This window comes from Tupaia chinensis, unplaced genomic scaffold (genome assembly GCF_000334495.1).
Source record: "Tupaia chinensis unplaced genomic scaffold, TupChi_1.0 Scaffold000066_1, whole genome shotgun sequence".
NCBI lineage: Eukaryota > Metazoa > Chordata > Mammalia > Scandentia > Tupaiidae > Tupaia > Tupaia belangeri.
Window position 1 is genome coordinate 9,218,814 of NW_006159525.1, and position 7,173 is coordinate 9,225,986.

The following is a 7,173-nucleotide window of genomic DNA, read 5'->3' on the forward strand; positions in this document are numbered from 1 at the left end:
GTGTGTGTATTTAGCAGAAAAATCATGACTTATTTTTCTATTTTTTTAATGCAAAAATGCATCATGACCTTTCTGATGACCCAATATATATAGTTATATGTTGTTGTGTGTGTGAAGGCGGGGGGTGTATAATTTTAGTTTTTTTTTTTTAGACATTTTTGCTATAGGGCGCTTGTACTCATCAGAAAGACAGAGAGAGACAGAGACAGAAAGCGAGAAATCACCCCCCAGGGAAGATGGCAACACCACAATCCCTTCTCCTCCATTCTCCTCTTGGGATCTTGGGCACACATGCACATGCGCCCAGTGTGAGTTTAAGCCACCAGGTCTGGGACTCAAACCAGTTTACTACATGGGAGTCCAGTGACACAGCTATTATGTCAACTACTGGTCCCATAACTTTAGTGCTTAACTCACAAATTTTGCAACTCAAGCCTGAAAACTTTCACCTGTAGTTTAACTTTATAAACAGACACATCTGGTAAGGGATACTCTTCTCTTTGGAGAGATGAACCTCCTGCACCCCATGATCTTCCTTCCTTCATGGTGGTCTGTTTGCTCTCATGCCTTTTACACACGTGCCCCAACATGTCATCTCGAGAGTCCCCTCAGCTTTCTGCCTGTGTTGGCTCTTCATGTCTTTCTCTGCAATGATGTATTCCTCTCTTTTGGTGAGCGTTCTTCTGAGAACTTCTGAGAAACATAGATAAATTTGAATTTCTTTATTCTACCTTTGTATTTAATTGATCATTTTCAATGCATAGACTTCTAAATTGGCAAGAATTTCTTCCATTTTGAAGCATTGCCTTTTCATCTTTCTGCTTATATTGTTAGTAATTAGAAGTTTGATGCTCTCGTGTACTCAATCTTATAAAAGTTATCGATTTTTTTCCACTTAATTTCCTCTCTGGAATTTGAATCTTGTTCCTAGCTAAGTGTTTGATAGAAAGTGACTCATTTGACATGCTTTTTAAAAAGTCACTAATGTTCAGAGCTTCCCAGCCCACAATTTCTAATGCCATTGTCTGAGGGGGGCCTGAGCATCATGTTTCAAATCACACGCTGTGAGTGATCACCCTGTACATCGTGGGTGGAGAAACATTGCCCTGCGTACACATCACCGAGGATCTGGGAAAATGTAGCTTTGACTCAGCAGATCTAGGGAAGGGTCCTTTCTCTTAAGTGTTCAAGTGGTACAAGAAGTCAATCTGCTCCTCTGGAACCCAGCAGGACTGAAGACTCCATTCCCTATGAAAAAGTATTTAGAAAGTATTTAGAAAGTGGCTACACCACACTCTCTTTATTTCTCCCTCTTTTTGAGATTTTGAAGAAAATGTGCTTGTGTCTGACACGCTTTGTCAAGCCAGTGAGTCCAGGACTCAAACTACACAGTTGGCCATACAGGATCCAGCTGCCACTAGCTGACCCATAATGCCATTTTAAATAGGATTTTCAGAGTAGACCTGGCTGAGAAAGTGACATTTGAACAAAAACTTACTGGAAGTAAGTTTATTATGAATATATTGGGAAAAGTGTTCTTTTAAAATATTTGATTTATGAAAATTGATTTTACTTGACATACATGGCATGATGTTTTGATGCACACAAATATTGTAAAATGGTTACTGTAATCAAGCTAATGTACGTATTCATCACCTCCCGTAGTTATCTTTGTGCATGTGTGTGGCAAGAACACTCAAGCTCTACTTCCTTAGTACATTTCAAGTGTACAATACGGTATTAGTAACTATAGCAACCATGCTCTATGTCAGATCTCTAGGACTTATTCATCCTAACAGAAGGTTAGAAGAACAGGGTCTGAAGCAGAGACACCTCCCATGAGGAGGTTCTAGGGTGGAGCATGTTTGGTGATGCTGGGGCAATATCAGTGTGCAGGATTGAAGCAGCAGAGGGGTCAGAGCATGAGGGCCCCACAGGAGGGCTTCAGAATGATATTGGCTTTTACTTTGGGTGAAACAAAAATCCATTACAGGGTTTGAGCAGAGAAATGAGCTAACTTTTAAAAGAATGAATGGACTATTGTGTTGAGAAGGAACATTAGGGAGATGGGATAAGAACAGAAGCACCAGGTCATGCAGGGAGGATGCTAAAGGCCAAGGCAGGGCAGTGGCTACTGTTCAGGTGGGCAGAGATTGTCAGACTCTGAATATATTTTGAAGGCAGAGCTAATAACACATTTAAAAAATATTTTACTTCTTGGGAACCAGCAGTTAGCATAATTGCTATGTCGCTGGACTCCCACGTAGTCGACCGCAGTTCGCGTCCTGGACCTGGTGGCTTAAAACTCACGCTGGGCACGTGTGCGTGCATGCCCAAGATCCCGAGAGGAGAATGGAGGAGAAGGGATTGCGACGTGACCATCCCCCCGGGGGGTGATTTCTCGCTTTCTGTCTCTATGTCTCTCTCTGTCTGTCTGGCGAGTGCACACGTCCTATAGCGAAAACTTCTCCAAAAAAAAAAAAAAATTACTTCTTTTAAAAACAGTCTGGCGAGTGCACACGTCCTATAGCGAAAACTTCTCCCCCAAAAAAAAAAAAATTACTTCTTTTAAAAACAGCTTTTACTATTATTATTAATATAAGCAAATGTGCTTGCCAGAGACAGAGACAGGAAGAGAGAGAAAGCATCCCAGTGGAGTGTGCTCACACAAGTCCTTCTCATCCTTCTCTCCCTCCTGTCTGGTCTTTGGGAACACATGCACATGCACCTGGCATGTTTTTCAAGTCATTAGGGCCGGGATTCAAGTCACAGTGCACCACATTGGATCTGGTTTTCTACACACAGCATTTAACGGCTGCACTATGGGGTCAGCCCAGTAACAACATCATTGAAATATGTTTATATATATATATAAGACTCATCGTTTTAAAGGGTACAGTCAGTGGCTTTAAGTATATTCACAAATTTGTGCATTGATCACTGCTAATTCTAAAAGAATTTTTCACAGGAGTTAAATAATTTTTAGACAGTATTTTGATTTATTTTGTTTTTAAATAGCTTAAGGAGTAGGAAAAAAATATGTTATCTCCAAAAGGTAAGGAAAGAACTGTGTGGTTCTATTCCATTATCCAATGTTTCTATATCGAGAGAAATTTAAATGGAAGGGATCTAGGGACAAAAATGATGATACAGTCATGACTAACTCCATGTCAACTCTGCTCAGTTGGTAGTTTTTACCTAAATGCCTACGACGGGGATGATTCAGAGAAATAGCCACAGTGCGTATGACATGCTCATGGGATAGCGTGGGGACAGGCAATCTGTGCATTTTCCATGCTTGGCTTAGCAACTTCGCCGGAACAAGGAAACTGCCTCTGAGTGTACCAGGATAGACCCCGACTTGCTGCTGTGTGGAAGAAGACACACCACATATGGCTTTTAATGCTACAGAGGGAGAGGGCATCACTGTGTCTAGTACCTTTTAAGCTTTGACAATTTCCGGTGACTGGTTCATTTTAAATTGTATTGCTGACCCTAGACTAACCACTTAGGTGTGTTATTCTCGACCAGCAATGTAAGTTTTCTTACGTTCACTTCTTCACTGATCAAATCCATGCTCAGAGCTCATGTCTGGCCTGGGTTCACAGGAACGTGGTGTTGTATAGTGTATCATCATAATTTCACCTGACAGGCGCAGGTCTTGCTGCAATGTTAATAGCATGGAGCTAAAAAAGACTTGGCCAAAATGTCCTTAATTTTAGAGTTCTCAGTATATTTAAGAAAAGAAATGCTAAGTCTTTCTGGCATGTTAGTTTGACAGTTAATTATGAAATTATTAGTATTTGAAAAGCCATTTTGTATTTTTCTCTGCATAATTAAAAAGACAGAAAGCATATCTGGGGTAACTAGGGACAGAGCTATAATAAAGTCATAGGTAATTAAACCCAAATTTAATCCACATAAAAATGTTTCTCAGAAGGAAAACTTTCTCAAAACCATACATTTATAGAAACTTTCATCCCATCAAAAACTGAACATCAAAATTCAATAAGTAGCAACCCAGCCATTTTCCAAGCTAGATATTAAAAATATAACTTAAAAAGTGGTCACATAATTGGGAGAATTCCAGTTCAAAAATAGATAAGTGATTCAGCTATAGAAACTTTGTTTTATCTGAAACTAGTAAACTTTTATAAGACACGGGAAATAGGATTTATCAAACACTCTAGGTGATTACTGAGGCCCAAAAGAGGTTAACAAGACTATTTGAAGATCCACGACCATAAATGTGTGACTTTAGTAAGTTCCTTATGGTCATAACATATTATTTTCTATTACTGAACAAAACTTATGACGAAGGTCCTCATGTCTCCATACAAGAATTATTGGAGAAAAAATTATTGGGTCATCAGGACAAGTCATGGCACATTTTTTCATAGGAAAACATAGAAATATAAGTGATGACTTTCCTGGAAACCCAATCATAGCAGGAATTCAGCATCATGAAAGTGTCACGTAGACATTTTTCATGTGAGCCCAAAACCATTTAGAACCAACTCTAGCTTCTACCCTTCCCTCTTTTTCTCCACTTTCTCAATGACCTAATATATTTTATAACTTAGAGATAATTATCATTAGAATACTTTTTTCCATTCATTGATTGTGTTTATGAATTCCATTTGCAAGCATTAGATAGAAGAACAGGAAAAAGAAAGAAGAAAATGAAGAGAGAAATGAAACAGGAAGAGAAGTGTAAGTATAAAAGAAGAAGAAACAATGAACAAAAAGAAAAATGAGAGGGTGAGAGCTAAGAGACAGAAAGGCCAGAAATGAGATCCCACAATGATCTCTGAAAGTTATTCAATAGTTTTATTAATGACATATTTTATTAAATGCATTGCTTAAAGATAGATGGAGTCCGTTGAAGTCATCATGTGTGCCATGCTATAGAACAACAAGATGCATTTCGGGCTAGAATTAAGTAACTGTGAGGAAACTGGGACAATGGGATGTAAGCTTAGGACCAGGGAAATGTGGAAGTAACTCACAATCAAATAACAAGTGCCTGGGGAGCTAAGTGTAAATCTTTATTCAAATGATGCTGATGTAGAAGAAAGATGGAATATAAATGGTAATGATGAAACTTTATTCCTTTTGTTTGGGTCCCTAAGAAGAAAGATGGTATCATTAGAAGGATCATTATCACCTTGCAGGCTTACAAAGAGGATCTCTCCCTGCAAGAAACTTTCATTACTAGTACATACTAAGGCAAAATATAATATTTAAAGTGTTCTAGCATAAAGTCTGTTGTGTGAACTGTCTTGGGTGACAGAAGAGGATTGACCCTTCACATTTACCCAGCCAACTCCCAAATGCCAAATATCTCATACAAATTAATCTCTAAAGGGAGATTATATTGACTGGTTGACAGTAGGTAGGGTTTGATCTTCTTAAATCTGTATCTATATTTTTCTCTACAAATTACTAAATTGGCATTGTGATTTACATCAATCTGTTGTGTCATTAGTTAGGGAACCTCATTGCTCTGGATGCACTGACAAAAAAAAAATTCTAAAACTAATCCGAATGCATGATTAAGCTGACTAAAATAATAAACCACTTTCTGCACAGCCCTGTGATGGACCGACCATTCTTCCTAAGGAAATGGAAGATTGTTTCATTATAATCACAATGTCTAACTTTTTTTCCCTCAAAATTTAGCTAAAGCTCCACCTAAAGACCTTGAAAAGCCTATCTCGTCTCTAAATAGTGAAACACAAATAACTCTGATTTAGCTCACATATGTACATATTTGAATGAAAGAGGATATGGAATAGCTTTTGATTTCTCTTCATGACTTTATCACAAACTCAGAGGAACAAGCCATTGGGAAATAATTTTCCTTTCTCCTTAACCTCTTTCAATTTCTGTGGTTTTGGAGAGGGCAATAAAATCACAATCTTTGTTTCTAAAATGTTCCATCTGTTCCTGCTGCTTATTCCCCCACTTAAAGGCTGAATCCTTCTGCTTCCCAATTATCCTCAGTATCCAACTGTGATGATGCCAAAGGGAGTGGTAGACAAGAGCATGTGGAACTAAGAAATGCTGATGGGGTTTCATGTAAACATGCCTACTTAGAAATACGGAGAGAAGAAAATGAAAAAAATCTATACAATATCATTGGAGATTTATCATCAGCCCATGTTTCCTTTGCATGTCTTGACTTCCAGATGAATTTCTTCCTGTGAGCTCTGTCTCTCTCTGGTACATGACATCTACATATATTGACCATAATAAATAAAAGGAGAGAAGAGACCTAATACTTATTGAGTACCACTATGTGTCAGGAACTGTATAGGCACAATTCAATTTAATTTTTCCCACAGTCATTCTCATTTTAAGATGAGGGAGATAAGTCTTAGAGATTCTAAATCAAATGGCCATGGTTACATGACTAGCTAAGTGGTGGCATTGGGAATTAGACCAAATACCTGTCTGCTTTTGTAGCCCATGCTGTTCCCATGATACCACCTGGCCTCTGCAGAAAAGTGGCAGTTTCCTACAGTGAGAGTAAGCTCAGGTTTCCATAATGAGGAGTGCCCAAGTTTGAATCCCAGCCCTGCTATTCTCTAAGTGCAATTTGGGGCCAGTTATAATTTTGAATTTGTTTCCTTTTCAGTAAAATGTATGTAATCGTGATGTCTATCTTATAGATGATGATTATGTGCCATAGCATATTAGCCTGTTGGTATGTGCTTAATAATATAAGCTATTCAGAAATAGTAAAGAAAGAACCCTCTAGCAGAATTAGGTTAGCGCATTGAAGGAGTCCCCAGTCACTGAAACTCTTAATGTTATTAGGGTTTTTTTTTTTTTTCATCAACACTAAATAACTGAGTTCAAATACCAAACACACCTTGGAGGAAAAATATTTCTATTGGCCAATAGCAGGAAAACTAGCCTGCTTTCTCAATTTATTTATTTGTGGATGATGCAGCCCCACATTAGAAATAACCGAAAGTACTCTATGAACAAGGAACAAAGAACACAAGTAGGACTACAAAATCAACCCCATTTTCCCTGGAGCATCTTTTAGTGCTGTTTTGTCAAGTCATAGTTATATTTGAAATATGTGTTATTGTGGGGGTTTTTTTGTTTGTTTTATTTTTATTATTATTTTTTTTTAACCAGAGAACTCTTTACCTTGTCCAT